Source organism: Oryctolagus cuniculus, chromosome 12, assembly GCF_051225735.1.
Source record: "Oryctolagus cuniculus isolate XC-2025 breed Fujian yellow rabbit chromosome 12, ASM5122573v1, whole genome shotgun sequence".
NCBI classification, from domain to species: Eukaryota; Metazoa; Chordata; class Mammalia; order Lagomorpha; family Leporidae; genus Oryctolagus; species Oryctolagus cuniculus.
In genome coordinates this window covers 77,661,106-77,687,747 of record NC_142878.1, presented here as the reverse complement: position 1 = coordinate 77,687,747, position 26,642 = coordinate 77,661,106, and the positions used below count along the sequence as shown (strand labels likewise).

General features: G+C 39.7%; 1 long non-coding RNA gene across 2 annotated transcripts in view; it reads left to right on the top strand.

Annotated features, from left to right (window-relative positions):
• The window catches only part of LOC149123107 (uncharacterized), a 381,517-nt gene extending 355,120 nt beyond the window's left edge, over nt 1-26,397 (top strand). Inside the window, exons 5-6 of one of the 2 annotated variants that reach the window (XR_016218153.1) lie at nt 22,265-22,302; nt 25,067-26,397. This is a non-coding gene — a long non-coding RNA (uncharacterized LOC149123107). Of the gene's footprint in view, nt 1-11,632; nt 12,214-22,264; nt 22,303-25,066 lie in introns of those variants that run through there. The other variant, XR_016218155.1, reaches the window with a different exon arrangement.
• Nucleotides 26,398-26,642: the final 245 nt, after the last annotated feature.

The following is a 26,642-nucleotide window of genomic DNA, read 5'->3' as shown; positions in this document are numbered from 1 at the left end:
CAGGGTTTTTTCCATTAAAAATATTGTGCAAATTAGCAAATTTGAGCAAGGTTGACAGATAAGAATTTTAAATCAGTTTTAATCCTTTATTTTTATAATCCCACTCCAATTATGTAAAGGCATAGTTTTATCTGGAAATATGCATCTATGCATAAAAGGCTTCATATAAGCAGTTCATTTTCATATAACTCAGAAAATTCATGGAGAAAAAGAAAACTTAGAAGCAATAATCTGGTGAAGGGTAAATGGAATTTTTTTGAATTATTCTTGAAACTTTTCAAAGTTTGAAATGATTTTAAAATAAAAATTAAAAAATATGAAAGTTTTAAAGTTAAGTCAGCAAGTGCATCTATTTTGAGTGCTTACCCTGTTTACCGTTCTGCAGTTGTTATGGCCTTAAATAATTAAAATAGTATGCTGTTATTTACACGTTATGTTATTTTTTACATATGTATTCTCAGAAGCCCAGAAAATGGCAATGACTAAGGTGGACAGCAAAGGGAATATGGCAGGATACACCTTATGCATTTTGTACTTCATCTTTCTCTTGAAAATGATGGCTTGGGCAACACCTTTGTCTCTCTCTTTTGCATCACATGATTAGCATTTAGTTTCCAGTGGCTGTCAGAACAAGGCCAGATCAAAGTCAGTGTTTCATCTTGTCTTGCAAATGTGCCATCTGATGCACAAGAGTGATTCCAAATTTTGTACTTTTACATGGAAGAAAGAACATTGGTATGGATATTAATTTTGTTAGATATTTTATGTTTTAAAAAGATTTATTTATTTCAAAGGCAGAGAGACAAAGGGGAGAGGCAGAGAGAGATGGATCTTCTTTCTTCTGGTTCATCCCCCAAAGGACTGCAACAGCCAGGGGTGTTGCAGGCCAAAGCCAGGGGCCAAAAACTTCACCCTGGTCTGCCCTGTGAGTGGCAGGGCCCCACATCTGTCATCTGCTGCCTAGCAGAGCAGGAAGCTGGTTCAGAAGCAGGGCAGCTGGGGCTTGAACTGTTGCTCTGATATGTGGTGCCGGTGCTGCAGGCAGCGTCTTAATTGGCTGTGCCACAGAATGCATATCTTGGCCCTTAATTCAAGTGTGCCTTGTTTTTCTTTTGTCCTTCATGCAGTTTTTTAGTGTAATTGCAGTTATACATAGACCATATTTGTATTTATTGACTTTTTTGTTCACTATTTCTTTTTCCATTTCAGTTCTTTCTTTGAAATTTAATACATAATTTTTTCTGCAATGCATCTTCTGTAATTTCTTAAGCAGTTTACTATCACACTCTTAAGCTTCTGTTTGAAAATACCTTAATTTTGCTATCATTTATTGCCTAGTAAGGTAGTAGAATTTAAGACTGATAGCACTTTTTTTTTTTTTTTGGACAGGTAGAGTGGACAGTGAGAGAGAGAGAGAGAGAGAAAGGTTTTCCTTTACCATTGGTTCACCCTCCAATGGCCGCTGCAGCTGGCGCACCGCGCTGATCCGAAGGCAGGAGCCAGGTGCTTCCTCCTGGTCTCCCATGCAGGTGCAGGGCCCAAGCACTTGGGCCATCCTCCACTGCACTCCCGGGCCACAGCAGAGAGCTGGCCTGGAAGAGGGGCAACCGGGACAGAATCCGGCGCCCCGACCGGGACTAGAACCCGGTGTGCCGGTGCCGCAAAGCGGAGGATTAGCCTATTGAGCCGTGGCGCCGGCCTAATAGCGCTTTTTCTTAACATCTTCAGAATATAATGATGTGAGCATTTTGAAGATATTTACTATCCTCTTTTATTTCAATATAATTACAGATCTTTGTAGGTCAACAATTCCCTTGCCCTAGTTTTAAGCATTAATTTTTTAGGAGCATTTTTTAAAGTTGAAAGCACAGAGATATCCCATAATCTCCTCTGTACAAGCACATGTATGGGCTCCTCCATTGCAATTATACCCTTTGCCCCAGAGTGGTGTGTTTGTTCCAACTGATGAGCCAACATTGACAAAATGTCTTCATCCAAGGTTTTTAGTTTGTATTAAGGCTCGGCTTCTGCATTGTACATTATATGGCTGTGTTTAAATGTATATTGATAGCCATTGGCTATTAACGTGTCATGTAGAGTATTTTTACCCCTAGAAATACTTTGTGTTCCACTCTCCTCCGTTCTTGGGCAACCACTGATTTTTTTTTTCTGTCTCCAGAATGGCATTTGGCTGATATCATAGACTGTGTGGCCTTTGTAGAGCACCTTCTTTCAGTTAGTGATAAGTATTTATGGTTCTTCCCAGCCTTCATGGCTCACTCGCTCATCTCTTGTTAGCACTGAACAACTTTCCATTAGGTAGATGTTACACAGTTGCTCAATTCACATGCTGAGAATATTTTGGCATCTATGAATAAAGTCCCTATACATATGCTTTCAGGTTTTTATGTAAGCATTTTTTTAATAATTTTATTTGAAAGGCAGAGTTACAGAAAGAGAGGGTTAGAGGGGGAAGGGGAGATACAGAGAGTGTGGTCTTCCATCTGCTTGATCACTCCCCAAATGGCCACAACAGCTGGGGCTTGGCCAGGAGCCTGGATATTCACTGGGGTCTCCTACATGGGTGCAGAGGCTCAGGCACTTGGGCCATCTGCTGCTGCTTTCCCAGGTGCAGTAGCAGGGTGCCGGATCAGAAGTGGAGTGTCTGGTACTTGAACCAGTGCCCATATGGGATGCTGGCATCACAGGCAGAGGCTTAACCTGATAAGCCATAATGTAGGCCCTGTAAGCATACATTTTGAGCCCCACTGGGTAGGTACGAAGTAGTGTGACTGCTGGATCATATATTCAGTTTTGTGAGAAATTGCACAAGGTGTCTTCCAAAGTAGCTACACCATTTTGTATTCTCACTGCTAACAGAGTAGAGTTCCTGTTGTTCTACAATCTCACTAGAATTTGAAGTTTCCGATGTTCTGGGTTTTGACTATTCCAGTGGGTTTGTAGTGGAATTTTGTTGTTAAAATTTGTGTTTCCTTGATGACATGTGATGTAGAATGTCTTTCTAGGGACTGCGCTGTAGCACAGTGGGTTAAAGCCCCATCGGCAGTGCTGGCATCCCATATGGACATAGGTTCGAGACCCGGCCACTACACTTCTGACCCAAGTATCTGCTAATGCACCTGGGAGCGCATAGGAAGATGGCCCAAGTACTTGGCCCCTGCACCCATGGGGGAGACCTGGATAAACCTCCTGGCATTGGATTGCTCAGCTCTGGCTGCTGTGGCCATTTGGGGAGTGAACCAGTGGATGGAAGACCTCTCTCTCTCTGCCTCTCTCTGTAACTCTGTCTTTCAAATAAATAAAATACTAATAAAATATTTTTTAAAAGACTGTCTTTCCATGTGCTTATTTGCCACCTGCATATTTTCTTTGATAGGGTATCCATTCAGCTCTTTGGCCCATCTTCTGATCTCATTTTCTTACTGCTCAGCTTTTTTCTTTTTAATCTTTGCCTCCTTCACTAGATTTCCTTTGACTTTGGTGCTAGACGTTTTCACTGTGATGTAGCTGTGTGCCTTGTCATTCATCTTGTTTTAGGTTTGTGATTCTTAGAAGTTTCACATGAGAAGATTCATCAGTTCTTCAAAAGTTCTCTTCAGATGGTTCCTGTTCACCATGTTCTGTCTGGCACTTTGATTGGCTATGGCATAACTTTGTCCATCATTATCCATTACGCAGTCTTTTGTATTCTACCCCTTCTATCCTTTCTCTTTCTGAATCGCATTCTTGAGAATTTGTTTAGCTCAGTGTCACCATGTCGTCACAATGTTATCTGTGGACCAGTGTTGGTTCATGGACTGTTTGTCCATGAGACAGAGAAAACAAGTCAGCAGTTAGGAAGTTTTGTAGTCATTTAACATTGCTGTGTTATCATCATCATCATCATCATCATATTAAATTAAAGTGTCAACTTGTAGTGGATTGAAAATTTAAAGTACAATCCCCTCCTCCCCAACCCCATCTCGATTGTTTGAGGTACTTAGCAGGCACATATATCAAGATTCATGGAGAGGCAGGCATTTGGTACAACAATGGGAACATCACTTGGGATGCCTGCTTCCTGTATTGGAGGGCCTGGTGCAAGCTGCAGATTCTCTGCTTCGCATCACATTTTCCTGCTAATGCTAATGCAACCTGGGAGGCAGCGATGGGTGCCTGGTCCCCCAGTGAGAGAACTGGATGGAGTTCCTTGCTCCTGGCTTTGGCCTGACCCAGCCCTCACTGTTGTAGGCATTTTAGGAGTAGGCCAGCAGGTGAAAGACTTTTCCCTGGTTCTTTCTCTCTCTCTGCCTTTCAAATAAAGTGAAAAAAATAAATGAAAAAATTTAAATATAGAAAATGAATTTAGAAGATAAGCATATTTTGGTCCAAAAAACAGAAATTGTGTATCAGAGGGATATTCAGAAACCTTATGCAAAAATGCATAGTGTGAAAAAAAAACTAGGCAAACATTTCAAATTTTTGTACCCAAATAAAATTTAATTCCATTTTCCATGAGATTTTTGAGGTTACTAAGTCAAGATATCTGTGCATTTTTTTGAATCAGGACTAAAGTTCTATTCTTCAGGTGCAAAAATTAGATATTGTATCTTCTTTGTGTTTATATCTTTCATTTTCTGTTATCAGATTCAGTTATTTTTTGTCATTATACTCTGCTAACTGTTCTCCGTTCTCTTGCCCTAATCTAGTAGTTATCTACTCTGCCTTGTGGTATTCCCAACATTGTCTTCATCTCCATGGTGGTTTTAATTTTCCATCTCCCTTAGTTATGAAATCAATGTGGTTTTCCTCTTGTTGCAACCTTTTTTTTTTCTTTTGCCAGGCAGAGTTAGAGAGAGAGAGAGAGAGAGAGAGAGAGAGACAGAGACAGAGAGAAAGGTCTTCCTTTTTCCATTGTTTCACCCGCCAAGTGGCCGCTATGGCCAGTGTGTTGCGGCCAGCGCGCTGCGCTGATCCGAAGCCAGGAGCCAGGTGCTTCCTCCTGGTCTCCTATGCGGGTGCAGGGTGCAAGGACCTGGGCCATCCTCCACTGCACTCCTGGGCCACAGCAGAGAGCTGGACTGGAAGAGGAGCAACCAGAACAGAATCTGGCACCCCGACCAGGACTAAAACCTGGAGTGCCGGTGCTGCAGGTGGAGGATTAGCCTAGTGAGCCATGGCGCCGGCCATTGTTGCAACCTTTAACACATACTTTTATAGCAGTTACTTATCTCTTTAGAGCCATTTTTTAATGAAATACTTAATACTGTTATATTTTTGATTTTCATTTTTCTATGATAATAATTGTATGAGAATTTTATTTTGCAATTTATTTTTCTTATTCTTCATCCCTAACATATAAAAACATTTTAAAAAACATATAGCTCTGTGAATGATTTCAATTATTGCTCTTTTTAAAAAAAGATTTATTTATTTATTTGAAAGTTACACAGGGAGAAGAGGAGAGGCAGGGGGGGGGGTCTTCCATCCACTGGTTCAACACCCCAAGTGGCCACAGTGGTGGAAGCTGTGCTGATCTGAAGCCAGGAGATTCTTCTGGGTCTCCCATGTGGGTGCAGGGGCCCAAGACTTGGGCCATCTTCCACTGCTTTCCCAGGCCATAGCAGAGAGCTGGATTGGAAGAGGAGCAGCTGGGACTTGAACTGGCGCCCATATGGGATTCCAGCACTGTAGGCTGCAGCTGTTACCTGCTATGCCACAGCACTGGCCCCCCTCAAAAATTGCTCTTTAAAAAAAAAAAAAAAAAAAAAAAAGGATGGGTTTTTCCCAGACTGCCTGTTTACAGAAGGTTTATGTTGGGAAAGAACTAATGTAATAATTCAATCTGGCCACTAGGATTCTTTCTGGTTACAAAGGCATTTCCTGGAATAAGCTTGTGTGTGTGCATGTGTGTGTGTGTGGTGGTTCTTTGACACTCACTTCTCCCTAGTCATCAGAAGTAGGAAGTTCTGGGGTTGGGAAGACAGGGCCAGGTCCTCTCCTATTCCTTCAGCTCTCGCCAGCCTCGCTTCTCTTAGTGTCAAGCCTGGTATAGCCGAGGTTCTGCCCACAGACTCCAGATTCTTCTGTTGCTTTTCCAGGCACCGTTGGCTTTGCCTCTTGGCTGTGTCACCTATTTGAGGACTTGAACTTTGCCAGCTTTGTCCATGATTGCGTATTAGGCCATCTTCTCAGTACCTTTTCCTGTGTTTGTTTGATGTTAAGGTTTTCAAAAGCTCCTTCCCATATTTAAGAATTATTGGTCACCAGGATTCATTACAGTTTGTGTTTTATTATTACAAACAACTGGAATTATAACTAGAAATCTGATAGGTCATTAGAAAAGAGGGATTCAGCTTATAAAAATTTAAAGATTTACTGTTAATATTTGTATGATGCAACACAGATATTCCTTTTTTAATTCCTGATAACTACTTTTAGTTAGATCTGTATTACTTTTTCAGGGGTGCTTTATTTTTACTAGTCAGCTAGCAAAGTGTGTTGACATTGACCTAGGAATTGCAGTTGGCACAACAAACAGGCAGTTTGATTGGCCCATGTAGCTCATCACTGTTTTTAGGACAATATATCAAATGTGAAATCATCAGTTCCCTCTGAAATATTTTAACATACCCACTTCGTATATCAAAATTCTGCTTGTGCTCATAGCATCATGCAAATATAGGCCTGTGAGGTTGAAAAATGAGTGGAGAGTCTGGTAGGCACTTGTGAGGAAGCAGTGGGGTGTAAAGAGATTCTCAGGGAGGCTGGACACACTACCACGGAGCCAGGTGGTGATACAGAGTTGAACGCCTAGGCTTTAAGTCCATGTATGAAAATGGGGGTGGAGTCACCAAAATCCTAGTTTCAGATTCCCAGTTTATTGGAAGGGATCATATAGCTGTAGTTTTCGTATCAGCCAACCTTATTTTATCCCTGTCAGAACCCTCAAGATAAGTACTGTCCTTGCCACTGTGTGCGCACACACACGCACACACTCATGCACGCACACATACACACTGACACATACATGGAGATTCAGAGTAATCATATGATCTTCACAAAGACACAGAGGCCAGTTCTTGGGCCTCAGGGCTGGGACTGATCAAGTTTTTAGACTTGGAGTCCTGTGCTCCTCTACCCTCTCATCCTGATCCTAGGTAGTTGGTCTGGTTTCCTGCTATAAAATTCTCACATCAAATGTACCCTCTTAACCTAGTTTAGCTTCCATTAATTTGACATCAGGCTTTGCCTTTATGACTCCATGCTTTTTTCTGACCTCCACTGATAGCAGAGACCTGAATACCATGCTGTAGTTCAATGACTGAGCCTCTCACAAGGAAGCTCTATGGGGTCGGGAAAAGACGCCTTTCCCCTGTTCAGTCTTATTGTGCCTGTGGCTGCCTGGATTCTGGCTCTTTTCATGGGTTTCTTAATATCTTAGAAATGGTGTTCATGAACAAAGAAGTCTTTGAGGCACTAAGGACATTTTTAGAAATGAAAGAAATGTGAGGCTATCATATTTTGAGCAGGTCATATGCAGGACCAACAGAATTACAACTTGATAGTGGGGCAGATGGGGTGATTTTATAAGAATTGTTCATAAATGTCAAAAATTGAATTAGAAGATAAGTTGATTTAAAATTTTTTGAAATCCATATGTAGTTGTCATAATGTACACTTCTCATGCAGTTTGTGGAGAACCCTTAAAATAATCTCAGTGATAAAGCTCAGGGACTCTGTTTAAGGAACAACACCAACAAATGATAGAACTTGTGCTGTTAATACTCTCTAATTCTTAAATCTCAAAGGTGACTTAATTTAACTGTTCTCAAAAGGGTGATAGTCTTCTTTCTTTCTCCTAATTTTAGCCTATGTGACTTTTGATATAATAGATTGAAAGGACAATGTGCAATGTATAGTGACAAGATCAATATTCTGCTTCTTCAAATTCTTTCAGAGGAATCCTTGCTTGGCCATGTTTATCTTTATATAAATCACCAGGCTTTGGAGAATAAGAAGAGGTGTTCATCGCAGGTATGGACACGGAGAAGAAAAGCATATTACTTAGATATTATTATATTATAACCTCTTAATTCCAGGTGTTTCTATTTGAATAGAAAAAGCTGAATTCTTCTCCTGATTTTTTTTCTAAGAACTAGAAGGTCTTTGCTGACTTTTGTTGTGTTACCAAGCTCTGAGAGTCACTGGTCAGGGGGCTGGTTTATATGTTTATAAACATATGATATCTGTGAACTTCATGTAATCCAGGTGAAAAAAGGATGTTGGAGAAAAGAGAGAAGACTTCAGGAGTTGACATATTTACAACAAAGATTTCTGGGCATCATGGCTGCTGATACTGGTCAATTCCAGACTGAATAGTAAATCTGAGAATTTTAAGGGTATTCATCATCTATTAAAGTGTTCTCTGTGTGGAAGCAGTGTTGTCTATAATTTTTTTTGGTTCAAGTTTGCAGCATTTACTTATTTTCACACATCAGCATTCATTGATTATTATGATTTGAGCTATCATGTAGGTGGCTACATCATACATCTCAGAAAAACACAAGATGTTGAGTGACTGTTACATCTCATAGACAACTTGAATTTTTGATGATAGCATTAAGAATTATTTACATACCTCCAAAAGCTTTCTTTGGAATGACCTATGTTTATCATTATTAGGTGATTTTGTGTAAGGCTAATTGTAAAGACTGAAGTCCCAGGACACATTTATCCAATGCTTGTACAGTGGAGGAACAAAATCTTGGCTTCCTAGCACCCTGAAGCCCTACTCACTCCTGGAATCCTGTTATTGAAATACTCAAGCAGCTTTAAACCACTCTACATATTGTAGAGTGTCAGATTTCTTCAAAATATTTAAATATCTTGGAATAAATTTAACAAAGTGAAAGAAATATCTACAATAAAAATTAAAAGCATTAAATAAAGAAATAGAAGATCCCCCAAAAACAGAAAAGTCTTCCATGTTCATGGATTAGATGAATTAATATAATCAAAATATCCATGCTACCAAAAGAAATTTACAGATTCAATGTGATCACAATAAAAACACCAATGACATTGTTCTCAAATCTAGAAAAACCAGTGCTAAAATTCATACGGAAGCAAAGAGACCCTGAATAGCTAAAGCAGTCTTAAACAACAAAAACAAAGCTGGAGGTATCACAATACAAGACTTCAAGACTTACTACAGGGCAATTATAATCAAAACAGCCTGGTACTGGCAAAGCAATAGACATGTAGACCAGTAGAACAGACTAGAAACCCCAGGAGTCAACCCACGCATCTGCAACCAACTAGTCTTTGACAAAGGAGCTAAAATAAATCCCTGGAAAAAGGACATTCTCTTCAACAAATGGTGCTGTGAAAATTGGATCTTTGTGTACAGAAGTACGAAATAAGACCCCTGCCTTAGACCTTACACAAAAATCAACTGTAAATGGATCAAGGAGCTAAATCTATGAATTGATAGCATCAAATTACTAAAGGAAAACCTTGGGGAAACTCTGTAAGACATTGACATAGACAAAGATTTCTTGGAAAAGAACCCAGAATAACAAAGGCAATGAAGACAAAAGCAAAAATAGACAAATGGGATTACATCAAGCTAAGAAGTTTCTGCATTGTAAAAGAAACATTCAACAAAGTGAAGAGGCAACTGACAGGATAGGAGAAAGTATTTGCCAACTATGAACTGATAAAGGATTAATACCCAGAATCTGTAAAGAGTTCATGAAACTCAATAACAACAAAACAAATAATCTAGGAAACAAATGGACAAAGGACTTACAGATGCATTTTTCTTTTTTTTTAAGATCTATTTATTTCTCTGAAAGATAAGAGTTATATATAGAGAGGGAGAGACAGATAAAAAGGATTCCATCCACTGGTTCACTCCCCAGATGGTTGCCATGGTGAGAGCTGAGCCAATCCAAAGCCAGGAGCCAGGAGGTTCTTCCAGGTCTCCCATGTGGATGCAGTAGCTCAAGGATTTGGGCCATCTTCCACTGCTTTCCCAGGCCATAAAGCAGAGATCTGGATCAGAAGTGGAGCAGCAGGGACTTAAACCAACATCATTATGGGATGCTGGCACTGCAAGCAGTGGCTTAGCCTACCATGCCGCAGCTCTGGGCCCAAGAGGCATTTTTCAAAGGATGAAATTCAGATGGCCAACAGACATATGAAAAAAATTCTCAGGATCACTAGCCACCAGGGAAATGCAAATCAAAACCACAATGAAGTTTCACTTCACCCCACTTAGAATGGCTGTCATCCAAAAATCAAAAAACAATAAATGCTGGCAAGGATGTGAAGAAATAGGTACCCTAATCCACTGTTGCTGGGAATGTAAAGTAATATAGTCATTGTGGAAGATACTAGGGAGATTTCCTAGAAAGCTGAAAATAGATGTACCACATGACCCAGAAATCCCACTCCTGAGAATTTAAATGAAATCAAAAAATGAAGAATTTATCTATACCTCCATGTTTATTGCAACTCAATTCACAATAGCTAAGATATGGAACCAACCCAAATGTCCATCATCTAATGACCGGATAAAGAAAATGTGCTATATATGCACTGAAATCCTGTCTTTTGCAACAAAATGGAGGCAACTAGAAACCATTATAGTTAGTGAAATAAGTCAGTCCCTAAATTACAATTACCATATGTTTTCCATGATCTCTGGTAATAGAATAAAAAAATGTAAATGAGCAAAATTGACGTGGTTGAGATTTGATGATTGCATACAGCCCTTGCCTCTACTGTGGAGGAACAACATTTTTTTTCTTCTTAGTCTTTGTTGAACTCTTAGTGGAGAGTTAAGCTTAATATTATAAAATAAACTGAAAATATGTGACTGTAAAATTTAAAAAATAAGAAAGGAAGGAGGATGCAGGGTGGGAGCATAGTCCGGAAGGAGATTAGTGTGGGAAGTGTCACTGTCCTTCTAAATCTGTGTATATGAAATATACAAAATGTATTCACCTTGTATAAACAAGAACCATTGGGAATAAAAAGATCAACTCCCAAGGAGCTTCAAGTAGTTGTGTTTCTGCTGATCAAAGCCTCTTGATTTTGTCTTCTGCAATTCAACACCTTCTTTTATTCTTGTATTATATGTATTTATCATGTAGAGCATAATGCTTTGGAATATGTTATAGAATAACTAAATTGATCTAACATATGCATCACCTGACAATACTTTTTGTGGTGAACTTAAATGTCTACTGTTAGTGATATTCAAGAATCTAATACATTGCTATTAACTGTAGTCACCATGTGTACAATAGAACTCTGACTTATTCTTCTATCTGCCTGAAGTGTTGTATAATTCAGCCAATGTTTCCCAGCACTCCTTCCCCAAATATCCAGGGATTCCTGGATACCTACCTACCTATCTCACCTGTCTCGCCACTCCATCCCACCCCAGCCTTATTTATGCTGTCTCTTTCTGTACCATTTTGGCTCATGCCAGGCCTTATATGTCTTGCTTTATTCTCTCAAAATGGCACCTGTCATAAAGCGGTCTCGTCTGGCTCTCCTTTGTGGAAATCTTGCAGAACGCACAGCAGGCAAGTTAAAATTAAATTTCTCTCTCTTTCAGGAAACGTGCCTGGGATCATCTTAGGTGATGGGAATGGCTCTTGTCTTCTGAAGATTTCATTTTCCCTCGCAGCTTTTATCCCCCTTAACCTACCAGGCTCACTCTCTCAAATTGTTGTTAGTCTGTTGTTTATACCAATTTAGGTCTCTATTTGTCTCCAAAACATGTCCTAAGTTTCCTTTTGTATACTCAAAAACTACTTCAGCTGCTTTACTTAACAAATGAAACTATTCTACCCTTACTAATATAACACTTGATACTAAGGTTTTTGTCTTTAATATATCCAGACAAAATTGCTAGGGCTTAGTAATGTTAAGCAAGCACAGAGCATCTGAGAGATTTGTAGGTGTGACTGTCATTTGTTAAATGTCTTGGCATTTTACATCCTATTCCATTTAAATATTCTTTTTCAATCTTCATTGTGAATTAAAACATATCCTGAAAGTGCACAAAATATAAATGCACAGTTTAATGAAGTGTTCTAAAACAAGCAACTATATACTCACTGCTCCAGTTGACGGACAGATCTTCTGCTATATCATCCTTTATATCACTTTCTAATTGTCTCCTCCATTACCCTGATCAATATTGATGACCCTAAAACTTTGTATTACATTTGACCTTTATAGAACATTTTTATTTTCTGTAAAATGTATTAAACTTATAAAAGTGGCCTGTATAGCATATCATCTTTAGTATATACTTATTTGGTGCAAATGAATTTTTGTGATGTAATCCATTTTGTTACATGTAGCTGTATTTTTTTGTTGGTATTTTAATATGTGAAAATGCTACGGTTAATTTACTCATTCTATTAGCATATATAAAATGAATGACAGGGAACATCAAAAAGTTCATGGCAAATTACATTTAAAGATTGCTTTGGAGCAAATTTAAAGAAAAATCTTTGCATTGAGGCGTGTTCAATAATTCATAAAAATCTGTATTAAGAAAAAACTGTTTTTTTCCAAAATGTGTTGGGTCAAAGTCAGCTTATCTTTATTGACACTTTCCATGAATATTTTGAAGTCGTCTAATAGGTCTAAGAGAGTTGTTAACATATTTTCTGGAGAATATATGCATTGAATTTTTTTGTAATATGCTTAAGTGTAGAATTCTTGCTCATCCAATTTAGTCTTCTTAGTAAGTTTGTGAGATGGATGGAAATTATGGGAGACACATTCTCAGAGCATTATAACGCAGAGATGAAACAGAACTCTGAAACATCTGGCTTATTTTTGCATTCTAGATTGTTCGCTCATCCTTTATGAAATGGTCATTGAGGATAAAGTATTAGGAACTGGAAATAATGCTACAGTTAATAAAAAGTAGACACTGCCAATTCTGGTGTATTCAGACTGGTGACTATGCTATACATTATAGAATAATCCAAGCAATTGTACAGGTATGACTGCAATAAGTATAATAAAAGGGCAGTATGTGCTCATAAGGCTTCTTATGGAGGACAGGCTGAGCCTACCCATGAAGTCATGGAAGGCTTTCATGAAGATATGGCAGAAATGGCATCTAAGGGTTAAGTATGTGTTAACTGGAAAATGGGGACTGTGGAGCAATTTCCTTTGCAGTAGAAGCAGCAGGTACAAATGCTTCATAAAGGAGGGGACCTCGTGCAGTTGAGCTAAAAGGCATGGTAGCTGGAGTACCGAGAATGAAGGATGTTGGGTGGAAGCTAAGGTTGCAGAGGTGGGAGCAGGCCTTAGGCTATGTAAATGATGTCATCTTTCTCCCAGGAACAAGGGGAAGCCAAAGGACAGGCTCAGATGGGCAGAGGAGCGGGAGTGTTGGGGTGGTGATGACTCTGAATACAGTATTACTTTAGTACAAAGATTAAAACACTGCCATCTGAAAACAAAATATACTTTTGGCCAGAGAATTTGTTAGGAGATCAGGTAGAAAATATTTCAGGGTTCATCTAAACCATTTACACAAATAGACAATAAAATAGATCCCCAAGAAAACTGCATTGAATTCCTTTTGATCAATACAATATGAATTGTTTTGTGTTAAAATGTGATAAAATCAGAAATCAATTACAAAGGGGAAATGGAAGAAAATAGGCAAACCAGTGTTGTAACACTTTTTCAAAAATAAGTGAAATTGACAAACCAAAGAAAAAATTGACAAACTGTAGTGAAAATTTATAACCTTTAGAACAGGAAATAAACACTAGAACCAGTGAATAAATACTGAACTATTAAGACAGTCAAAAACTCCCTCCCCTACAAACTAACCAAACAGCGTGATTTTCTAGGTGACTTTGACCATGATTTCAAGGACCAATAAATTCCTTGTATACTGAGGTTGTTCTCAGATGAAGATTAAGAGAAGAAGTCACCAAACCTATTTAAATTATTTGGAGAAATAATGGTCCATGAAGCTAAGTAAACCTTAAAGCGAAAGTGGGATAAAGAGGGTGTGCTTGGCATACCAGATAGTATGATGTTTATAATGCCAAAACTCACTGGCGCAGAGGCTCACTTGGCTAGTCCTCAACCTGCGGCACAGGTACTCTGAGTTCTAGTCCCGGTTGGGGCACCAGATTATGTCCCAGTTGCTCCTCTTCCAGGCCAGCTCTCTGCTGTGGCCCGGGAGTGCAGTGGAGGATGGCCCAAGTGCTTGGGCCCTGCACCTGCATGGGAGACCAGGAGGAAGCACCTGGCTCCTGGCTTCAGATCGGTGCAGTGCACTGGCCGCAGGGCACCAGCCGTAGCGGCCATTTGCGGGGTGAACCAACAGAAAGGAAGACCTTTCTCTCTGTCTCTCTCTCTCACTGTCTAACTCTGCCTGTCAAAAAAAAAAAAAAAAGTATAATGCCAAAACTTGAGTGATAATGGGTAAAAAAAGGCAAATGTAGCATGCGTATGGTGACACTGCAAATCATGGGGGAAAGGACACACATTTAGGAGATAATGTGTGGGAAGCGAATCGTTGGCTATTACTCCTCCTGTAGAACTGTAACTTTGTATCCTTTCAACAATCCCTATATTTCCATTTCCCCATCCTCCTGGTAACCACTGTTCTGTTATTTACTTCTGCACTATTTAAAGTGGCTCACAAGTAAAAGGAATCTTTTAGTATTTGTCCTTATTTCACTTATCTAATATTAACTTTTTTAAATTACTATTTATTTATTTATTTGGGAGGTAGATTTACTGACAAATAGAGGGAGAGACAGAGAGGGAGGTTTTCTATCTGCTGTTCTATTCCCCAGATGGTCAAAACTGCCAGACCTGGGCTGATTTAAGCCAGGAGCCAGGAACTTCTTCTGGGTTTCCCAGGCGGATGCAGGCATCCAAGCACTTGGGTTGTCTTCTACTGCTTTCCCAGGCCATAAGCAGGAAGCTGGATTGGAAGAAGAGGAGCCGGGACAGGAACTGGCACCCACATGGGGTGCTGGCTCTGCAGGCAAAGGCCTAGCCTACTATACCACAGAGTCAGGCCCTCATATTAACTGTTAGAAACTGTCATCTCAACATTAAGATACCAGAGAACCGATTTCTTCACATATGACCTTTGGAGTCCTTGTCTTGTATGCTAGTCACCAGTGTGCTGTAGTTCAGTGGGAGGAATAACCCAAGAAAACAGTTGATTCAAGAACAGACAATTGAAATTACTTACAATCCTTGAGATGTTCTTTCATTGAGAAGGAAGATTCTATGTTCTACACTTTACTTTCTTAAAGGTTTCAGTTAAAACTACTTCCATTCAAAAAGAGCATCATTATATTATGTATGCAGTAAGCCTTTTCAGAAAGATACAAAGGACAAAAAACATATTTTCTTCTTCCTTAAAATATTTGCTAGTTAGATTCAAGAGTATCTATTTTTTTTGTGCTCAATTAATCTATATATTTCCCCTGTAGTATATTTAGGAATGCTTTCATCTCAACCAGTCCTTTATTTTAAATTATTTGTCAATAGATAAGCAGAAAGGTGCCACACTTTACCCCACACATTGTTTTTCTACTCAGAGTATATACATAAAACAACCAGTTGGTTGAACTGCATTAAAATGCATTCATTTACATTATGGTTGAGTTGCCTCATCCCAACATTCATGTTTTGAAGCCCTAACCCTTAGTATTCAAGAATGTGACCTTATTTGGAGATTGAGTTCTTACAGAGATAATGAAATTAAAATACTATCACTAGGGTAGACTGTAATCCAATATGTTTGTGTTCTGGTAAGAGGAAAATATGGAGGGAGGCACACACACACAGGGAGAATACCATGTGCAGAGGAAGGCAGAGCTAAGGGTGGTGCTTCTACAAGCCCAGGAATGCCAAAGATTTCCAGGGAAATGATGGCCCTCAGAGGAAAACAAGCCTGCCGACAGCTTGACTTTGGATTTCCAGCTTGCATACTGGAGACGACAAGCTTACATTTTTTTTTAAGGGTAAGCGTTTATTGGGGGAAACCCAACAGAGTGGAGGGAAGGGGTGAAGAAGGAAAAAGAGGGAGAAGGAGAGCATAAGAGAGAGAGAGACCATAAGAGGGAGAGAGAGAGATCAAGAGAGAGATGTGTTCAGGAACAGGTACTCTTACACCTTTGCCGGGGGCAGGCAGGGAAGGAGGAGCAGTGAATCCCATTATAACCTTGCATTGTTTAAGCTCTGCCCATTGTGTGGTATTTTGGTACAGCAGCTATGGCAAACTAATGCAGTCTTGTGTGCAGTCTCATGAGAAGTGGCATATTTAGCAGAGGTTCTAGACTTGTCTTCATATTCTGCCTCCGTCATATGCTAAGCTGTGCAACCTTCAGCAACTTTGCAGTGTTGAAAATCAGTTTCTTTGCATTGTTACTTGCCCCCAAAACTTTCAGTGTTGACATCCTCTCTGCCTTTTCTTTGCCAACAGAAACTCTGAGAGAGACTAGGAATGTGGATACTTCCTGTCTCAGCTTCTCTTATTATCTCAGGAACACACAGAAAAGATTTCCTGGAAGGTTTAAAATGGGAAGTGTGGGTGTGGTGCTGAGACCATTGTGATCTTGTTGTAGGAGGCTGACAGTCAACCTGTTGAGGATGCATAGACACGTGGAGGCTGTTAGTTCTTAGTGACGTCGTAGACAGTGCTTACCTACAGATCAGCCTCGCTGCCGACTTGGATTTGTCAGACTCTACTCTTTATGTGTATTAACCCATTTTATCCTCATAGAAACACCAGGGTGAAAGTGCTGTTATTTTCCCATTTTACAAATGAGGCAGCTGAAGCGTAACGTGTTTAAATAAAACACTTAAACACATTGAACAGGAGAGCTAGAATCTGAAAACAGATGTTACATCTTGAGACCTGTGCTCTTAACCAGAATTATCAAAATCTCTATACGTTGGGCTTTCCCCTACACAATATTGAAGGTAGCCTACTGAATGGAATTTTCTCTAAAAAAGAAGCCAAAAACATATTCAGCTTGTTATGAGGACTTAATGAGATAATATGCTAAAGCTCTTCCTACCTCAGACATCAAAAATGCTTTTGTTTCTGTGGCCAGGCTGAGACCTAGGAGACAGAGATCAACAATTTAGCTACAAAACAAAAAAGTCTTTGAGTAATTAAAACAACAGACATTTGAAAACACTTGAGTTGCAGATTACCCACAGGAATGTTAAATGCATTTATAAACACCTTATTGGAAGCCCCCCAAATCTCTACCAAGAAAAGAATAATGGGAGGAATTTAATTGCACATTAACCATTATCACTAAATTAGGACATAGGCATATTGCTTTTCTTTGTTTTCAGGTTGCTGTCCTAGCTGTTCTAATTTAGTTAACACATAAAGTCATTTGGACAAGAGTTTTCCAAGCTTACTCGTGACAGTCCTATAATCGCTTTAGGTTTTTGAAATATATTCTCCAACCAAAAAAGAATTTTGAAATGAACCTTCAGGAATGAGGTATGGCTAGCTCTAAATACATGTTAAAGTCAAAGGTTAAATTATGCCTAATATAATTAATTTGTAAACATTTTGATTTTTCAATTTTTTTAAACACGATTTATTTTATTTGTTTGAAAGACAGAGTTACAGAGAGAGGTAGAGACACAGAGAGAGAAGGGTCTTCCATCCACTGGTTCACTCCACAAATGGTGGCAGCAGCCGGAGCTGAGCCGACCTGAAGCTAGGAGCCAGGAGCTTCTTCCTGGTCTCCCATATGGGTGCAGGGGCCCAGGTCCTTGGGACATCCTCTGCTGCTTTCCCAGGCACATTAGCAGAAAGCTGGATCAGAAGAGGAGCAGCTGGGACTTGAACTGGCATTCAAATGGCTTGCCAGCATGGCAGGCCAGGGCTTTAACCCACTGTACCACAGCACTGGCCCTTAGACTATTTTAAGTATCCATTTTAGTTCAATAGACTTTCACCAGGGCACATTAGGAATATTATTTTGTGTTATTCTTCAAGAGACAACAAACGTTACACACTAGACCTTTTTCCAAATTACTGTAGGGCCCATATCTCACTCCCTAATTCCAAATCCAGAGACCTTTTAAGACCTGCAAGCTCAAATCATAGATCTATTTCTAGTAGCTATATGAATCCAAGTAAGTTCTCAGACTTCCCCAAATTCTTTCTTTAGTGATGGCTCCTTTATACTAAATATAAAACATTAAAACCTGGTACATGTGAATATCATATGGACTCATACATAAATATAACAGGAGATGCTGGAAAATTAAATACTGTGCCGTCCCTCCTAACTGATTCCCTAGGAAACCTGCACAGGATGAAGATTGATGGAAAGGCACTCATAAAAGATGTGATATTCAGAGGAAAAAAAAGTGTGGACGTAAAGAAAGGAAATTCTCTCCCTCCCTCCTCCATTCTGTTCTTCTAAATCACAAGGTTTGGGGACAGGAAGTATTTAAGGGCCTTAAGAATAAGAAGGAGATAGAAATGTTGGACTTTCCCCTTTCCTTCCCATCCTTGGGTGTCTCAGCCCATCTCTCCGATCAGCCTCTGCCATCTCTCTCAACATCCTCACAGCCCTTCCTTCGCCCGTCCCTCCCCTGCACGCTGAGTAAGGCTCCTCTGTTGGCGCACCATCTATCTGTGGAGCATTAGGAAGAGGCAATGTTGGTGTCCGAGGAGGGAGAGCTTGCTGCCTGGAGACGTCTCCACACTGCAGGGCCTGGAGGGAACACCCATCAGCCAGAAGGGCTCTGCTAGGGATTTCAAATAAAAGAATTAACACAGTGAGAGAAGCCCTAAGTCAGCTTTTGAAAGTGCTGGAGGAGTGTAAGTGAGGGAAACTAGTGTGATTTACCCTGAAATCACAGGGCTATCTGATACTACAGTCAATGCACAGCCACCTCCTGACTTCCCCTCATGATGATGTTTGCCCAAGTAATACCTAAGTGCTCAACCCACTGGATTGTCTTGGGCCACACAGCTGCCATGCTATGCAGGTTACTTCTTCATTCACCATCACCTGTCTCTCTGAGAAGTCAAATGCCTTAGTTTTAAATCCACTATCAAATGACCAATATGTTTTAGGACTTTCTGACTGCTTTATGTACCTGGAATCAGTCATCCTGGATGACGAGGTCTTTGAAATCATCTTTTGAAACTTTAGCTAGAGTCTAGCTAGGTTTTATTCCCATTCATAGTAACATGATAGGATGGATAAGAAATTTACTTTATATCCTGTGGCTAGGCAATTCAGTAGGAGATGAGAACCGATATAATATTATCACCTAAGGTTATTATCCAAACCTTTGCTGGAAAGCCTAGAAATAATGTCTTCTCTTTTTTGGCCAATATACAGAAAGACTTCCAAGCCGCCCAAGTCTGTGCCTAAAATAGAAGGTAGCTCATGGACATTAACACTGAAAACAATGTCATCTGCTGTGTCTCTCTCTAGAATTCTTTTACTCAAGAGTTATTTAAAAGTAGGTCACATCATCATTGAAATTCATCAACTCAACTCACCAATATGAAAACATTTACTTAGTCCTTACAAACAGATGGAAAAAAACAGTTGTTAACTCTCCTTAAGTCCTCTTCCCTCAGATTCTATTTTATTTTTATATGTGCTAATAGGACTTCACAGACATTCTACAGCCTTGAAAGTGGGTTGAACAATCCATGTTAGTTTTTATGTCACTATTGGAATATGGACATATCAATAAACACAAAGGGGCAAAGAAACATATCCATTAACACAAAAGCCACAAAAATCAAAATTGAGAATTTCAAAATCCACTAGAAAAAATAGGAGAAGTTGGGTGTGGCTCATTAGTTGTGACAAATATATGAGAGCATGTACCTCATTCTCCTATTCAACCCTCTCCATGGCCCACAAACTCCTTTAACAGTGCAGTGCCCAGGCAATTTAACTTAGAAAGGCTTTCTTGACTGGTCCCTAATTGGAGATATCCTGCTCCCAAATATGCATGCACTCTTCCACATGTATGGTTTTAACTCATGCTGCTACTTCTTTCCTAAACAATGAGCCTTTCAAGGATAAGCAATCTTTATCAATGGTCTCTAACAACAGATCTGACCTATTAATGAAGGAATAAATGAATAAAGTCACAGTGTCTATAGCTCCAATTTCCTGAACTTTTTTTTTTTTTGACAGGCAGAGTTAGACAGTGAGAGAGACAGAGAAAGGTCTTCCTTCCATTGGTTCACCCCCCCCAAATGGCCACTATGGTCAGCGCACTGTGCCAATCCAAAGCCAGAAGCCAGGTGCTTCCTCCTGGTCTCCCATGTGGGTGCAGGGCCCAAGCACTTGGGCCATCCTCCACTGTCTTCCCAGGCCACAGCAGAGAGCTGGACTGGAAGAGGAGCTACCGGGACAGAATCTGGTGCCTTAACCCGGGACTAGAACCCTGGGGTGCTGGCACCACAGGCAGAGGACTAGCCAAGTGAGCTGCAGCGCCAGCCCAGTTTCCTGAACTTTTATTATAAGAAACCCTCATCTTTCAGGACTCACAACAAAATTTTTTATTAAAGTTTTGTTTTCTCTTCTTGTCATCTGAAATCTCAATTTTTTAAACTTTCTTTGGGCTCCCTGAATCAGCCTTACTGCTCACTCTTTTTTTTTCTCTTTGACACATTTTCATTTATTAAATGAAATATTTATGTGATATAGTATTATAATTTTGTACATAAATACAGTGTATAATGATCAATATGTAGTGAGCAAATAAAGGTAATTAACACTCCCATCTCTTCAAATATCATTTGTATGTGATAGGAACCTTCAAATTCTTCTTTTCTAGTTACTTTGAAATATACAATGAATTATCATAGATTATCATGGACTATAGTTACACTACTATTCTACACATTATTAGAGTTAATTTCCCCATGTAACTATATTTTTGTGCATGTTTTCTAATCTCTCTCTATTCCCATCCTGTCACCTTTCAAGTCTTTAGTGATATCTGTTCTACTCTCTTCTTCTATAATGGCCAATGTATGTCAACATGTGGTATCTGTCTTCCTATGCCTGACTTATTTCTCTTAGAATAATATTCTGCTAACCCATTCGTGTTTTAGCAAGTGATATGATTTAATCATTTTATCAATATGAATAATACTCCACTTTACAAAGATTCCATTTTTATATTCATTCACCCATCATGTCATCTTGGCTGACTACATAGCTCATCTACTTTCTTTTTTTTTTTTTTTAAGATTTATTTATTTATTTGAAAGTCAGAGTTACACAGAGAGAGAGGCAGAGAGAGAGGTCTTCCATTTGATGGTTCACTCCCCAATTGACTGCAAAGGCTGGAGCTGCACCAATTTGAAGCCAGGAGCAAGGAGCTTCTTCGGGTCTCCCACGCAGTTCAGGGGCCCAAGGACTTGGGCCATCTTCTAGTGCTTTCCTAAGCCATAGCACAGAGCTGGATTGGAAGTGGAGCAGCCGGGTCTCAAACCGGAGCCCATATGGGATGCTAGCACTTCAGGCCAGGGCATTAACCCACTCCACCACAGCGCCAGCCCCCTCATCTACTTTCAATAGTGTTGCAACAAATATGGGTATACAGGTATCCTTGATTTAAATTTATTTATTTATTTGCATTATTTGAAAGAGAAAAAGAGAAAAAGATCTCCAATTTGCTAGTTCACTCCCCAAATGCCCACAATAGCCAAGGTTGGGCCAGAATGAAGTAAGAAGCCAAAATGTCAATTGTAGTATCCAATGGGGGTGACAGGGACCCAGCTACTTGAACAATCACTTGCTGTCTCCCAGTATTGCAGCAACATCAAACTGATGGTAGGAGCCGAGATGAGACTCAAAACCAGACACCCTAAAAAATAAATAAATAATATGAAAAGCAGATAACTCAAGTGACATCTTAACTGCTGTGCCGAATGTCTGCCTCTGGGTATCTCCTTGATATATGTTTTATTTCCTTCAGCTATGTACCCAGTAATGGGATTGCTGGGCCATACTGTAGCTCTATTTGTAATTTTTTGAAGAATGTCCATACTATTTTCCACAATAGCTGTTATAATTTACATTCCCACTAACAGTATATAAGAGTTACCCCTTTCTTTGCTTCATTGTCAACATTTGGTATCTTACTATCTTGATCACATTCCATCTTTGCCCTTATTTTTGATGCAACTGCGTTAATGGAGTGTTTTGTCTGACAGGGAGAAGGAGAGAAGTCACCTATCTCTACTGACAACAGGTAAGTCATATGACTTTGAATTTTCCACATCTATCACAGAGTCCATCTCATAGTAACTGATAGGCAAACAAATGAACAAATGATAAATGACAGTAGTGAAACTCAAATTAGCAGCCCCAAAGTTAGTATAGATACTGTTTTCTTACAGTCACACTTCCTGGTCCTTGATCCACACCAACACCCCATTCCCCAGATATAAACATGAGCTAAAAACTCTTCAGCTTGAGTGCCATAAAAGCCATAATTCCACAGACTAAAATTAATATCTTTTATTGACAAAACTACAACACCCTTTCTGAAGAACTGTTACTTTTCACCTTTATGTAGAAAGGATAGTTAGTTAAAATAATGGGTTCCGGAAGCAGCCACCTGTGGGTTTGAATACTAATCTGCCCTCTTACATTGTGCCACCCTGTTTGAGGGAGCTACTTTCTCTCTTGCCTTATTTTTGTCATCTGAAAAAAAAAAAAAAAAAAAAAAAAAAAAAAAAACAGAGAAAGAGCATCTATCACATGGATTGTTATGGAACACTGCAAACCAAGCACTTAGTACAACACCCAGTGACTCTTCAAGCAAGACCAGCAATTACAATTCTTACTGTTATTTTTCTTTTCTGCTTCATAGCAGAATGAAAGCAGACAATACCTAAGAGAAATAAAGGACAAAGAATAGAACATAAGGTTCTAGCTTTTATAGAGGGCATTTGTCAGTGGTCCCTTCGTATAGCTCCATCTATCAACAGTCCTGGAGGTCCCAGGAGAATTACAGCACAGGAGAAGTACTGATGTCCACGTTAATGTACAAGAGAAAACAACCAGGGTTCTGCTTATATTGTCTGAAAACATAGTTAAGTGTATGACAACAGCGTTTATTCCTGCAGTTTTCATTTTTATTTTTTATTAACATGCAATACATCTATAAATCATGAACTGATCAAATCAGGCAAATAACACGACAACAGCAATTGATTTCACTTAGGAAGAGACTTCTGCTTATTGGAAAAACATTTAAATTGTTCCAACAGTGGTAGGCTGATTGCCAGCAGTCATGGATTCCAGCTGGTCCATGAATGGAAGTATAACCGTAAAACTAAAATGAAATTTAGACTCTATGACAGAAGGAGAAATTTATTCCTGATAGGAAGACATGTTAAGGAGAAGTGATGGAAGTGACAAAGCAAAACAGTGAGCAAGATTAAGGACCAGCTATTTCTCCCAATATTCAGTGAAACTGACATAAATAAAAGATCCAATAGGTTGTATACTTGAATCTCTCCTGGAAATTGATACCGTTAAGTTCTGAAATCAAAGAAACAGGAGTTGGAATCTGCACAAACGGTGACAAGATCATGCTTTGGTCCATCTGTATACATTGGGAAGGTACTGAATTTTCAACTAGAACATGGGGAACAAGAAGTGACTCCCAAAATATGAGTGTACCTCAAAAACTTTGTCAGAAATGGAATTAAATGGCACAATTATTTTGAAGCAAAAATTAAATTCATGAGTAGCTTTTCTATGATATGCATTTTCCACAAACTTGTGAAGACCTCTTATATGCATGGATTTCAAAACTTGTGTGTGCACAGCTTCCTACTTGGAGGACACAGCAGTTCTGCTTCCTACCATGCATTAGTTACATTGAACCTCCCTGCAGCTGAGCCACTGTCTGGGCTTGGAGTAACCTGAGGCTCTTACAGACTACCCACAGCAAGGACAATGGTTGATGCTGTGCAAATCCAAAATCCTATAACCACTTCCTCCCCAATCAGATGTCCTACCCACACACAGGAGTCCTTTGTCTTGGGAAAAGGGAGCAGCAGGAGCTTCACTAGTCTTTACCATTTTTCTTACTTCCTGTATGGAAAGAAAATGGATACAAGTACTTTTCCAGGCTTTAGCATAATATGCTAAAGCAGTCACTATCCTCACTTTGCATTTGAGGAGAGAGACACAAGGAGATTCAATGTCTTCTGGGAGATCATACATCAGTGAAAAGCTAGATCCAGGATTCCTCTCTCAGGCCCTGTGCTACTAACTGTGGTTCACACAGTCTCTGCTTCCTCAAGAGAGGCTGCTTTAGAGCTGCCTGAGTCCAGGCCTCTTCCTTCTTCCTCTCTAGGTTCAACTTGACTTTGCCTTAGCTCTCCATGCTGCTCTTCAAGTCTCATTGCAAACATTTTAGTTTGGTTCTGTTCTCTGCTCTGATTTCCTAGTACTGTTTATTGATCTCTCTCTCTCCAGTGCCATCTTATAAAATTGACTCCCAGCTCCTTTATATCATGTATGCAACCACATTTCACGAAAATTCTTAGTGGTAAAGCCTTTATATTAAATTACTTGATATAAAGAATAATAAAATTTAGGAGGGATTGCTGTCTCCGTCATCTCCTACTCAGACCTTCAAGAGTATTCTCATCCTCAAAATAGTTAATCTTTCCATAAACAAGTGATCCTTATTCTAATTGTAAACATAATATGATCATATTGTAGAAATTCAGACTATGCATGAGAATACAGAGAAGATGATCCTACATTTCTACTCCTTCAGAGGTAGTCACCATTAGCATCTGTTGACAGAGTCACAGGAAGTACTAGCAATGAGTGATCAGGAAGCCCTCTTTGATTACACACATGCAGAGACTCTATCACAAGGTAACCCGTATTCTATCTGAATGGCCTTACTTGTTAGGATTCTCCCTTTGGAAGATGTGTGAGAATATCTGACATATGTATGACCGTTCTTTTTCTCCACGCCTTGACAGATATCACTAATTGCTCATGGTGTTTTATCACTAAGCCTCAGCGCCTCCGCCACCAAGCCTTGAAAATGGCACGCACAATGAAGTCTCTTTGCCATCTTGCTGCATGCTGACACTGAGCCATTGAACTCTTTAGAGGACGTTTGGCCAACTTCCTACCAACATCTGAGCATGCTGGGAAATCACCCGTACGTGTACAATGTGTTGTATGTCTTTTTACAGTAACAGATTAGTGGCTTTAAGGAATTCCTTATTTTATAGCAAGATTCATCTTGGAAAGCAAACAAATGACAAGATACTTTTCCAAGATAAAGTTTTTTTCTTTCACAGTCAGCTATGACTAATTCAATGCTCACAGGGTATCCAAGTACAGTTCTATTAGGTGTGCTTCATTTCTGTATGCTGAGGGAAAGCTGGGTCCTCCTCTCAAAGCTAACAGGCAGACCTTGTGCATATTGAGTTCTGCATGTGTGAAAATGCCTATTATGAGGAAACTGAGGTCTCTGTTAAGGTGTAGGAGGTTGCTGTGCATAGCCCTTTGCTGTGTGCATGGTTGTCAATGGAAAATAGAGGAGAAATTTTGTTCTCTCTCTTGCTCACAAAGGAAAGGCTAAGGAACTGACTACTCCATCAGCAGAAAGGCACAGTGAGATGGAGGAGTTTGACTCGCTTCTGGTGCCTCTCTCACTTCCCACATACAATCTATTAGCAAGTTCAGTTAGATCTACCTACAAAATTTATCCTGAGCCTGAGCACCACTTACCAGCTTCCACCTTCCACGTTCATTTCTTGTCTCCTCTTCTCTGTAGCCATGTGATTCTGTGGTAGTTTCTTAATCTTTGAGTGCCTTGCTCAGTTGTGAAATGGAAGTGGTAAAACACCACCCTCATAGATTTGTATGAGCACTGATTGAGTTAATATAAATAAAGCACCCTAAAAAAGTGGCTGGTACTACAGACACATCTTTTCCTGGTCTCACAAATGCCCATGGCATGTATGAATTGTGGGGCATCAGTGTTAGAAGAAAACATAAGGATGAACTCGCTTACTATCCTAAATAAGTAACCCGAAGTTGAAGAAAGTGAAATATCTTTGAATCCACATAATAAGTTGAGGTGCATTTAAGTAGAATGAGTGTCTCTGTGCTGTGTTCAGACTCATGTGTTCCTTCTCTACCTGACGTGCTTGGCTTCGGGGATGCCCATTTGGTGGGTTTCTCATGGTCCAATCCACTTCCTAAGCTTCAGCCATTGGTCAGGATTATTTTGAGCATTGCCTAGCCCTGTGCTGCTCCTTAAGGGCCTGCTCCTGTGTCCTGATCTGCGCAATGAGTCGGGGCACATTGACAACGCTGTCTTACAGATACATCCTTGGTTCCATAGTTTCAATCCATGCTTTGCCCCCTACTTTCTCTATTGTTTCTGTGACAGGCCTTCTTCCCAATTCTATATATTTTTATTTGGAATTTTAAAATGTTATTATTTATTTATTTGTGAAACAGAGGTTGTGGGAGTGAGGAAGGAGAGAGAGAGAGAGAAAAAGAATGAGAGAGAGAACACTCCTATCTCTTCTCCATTGT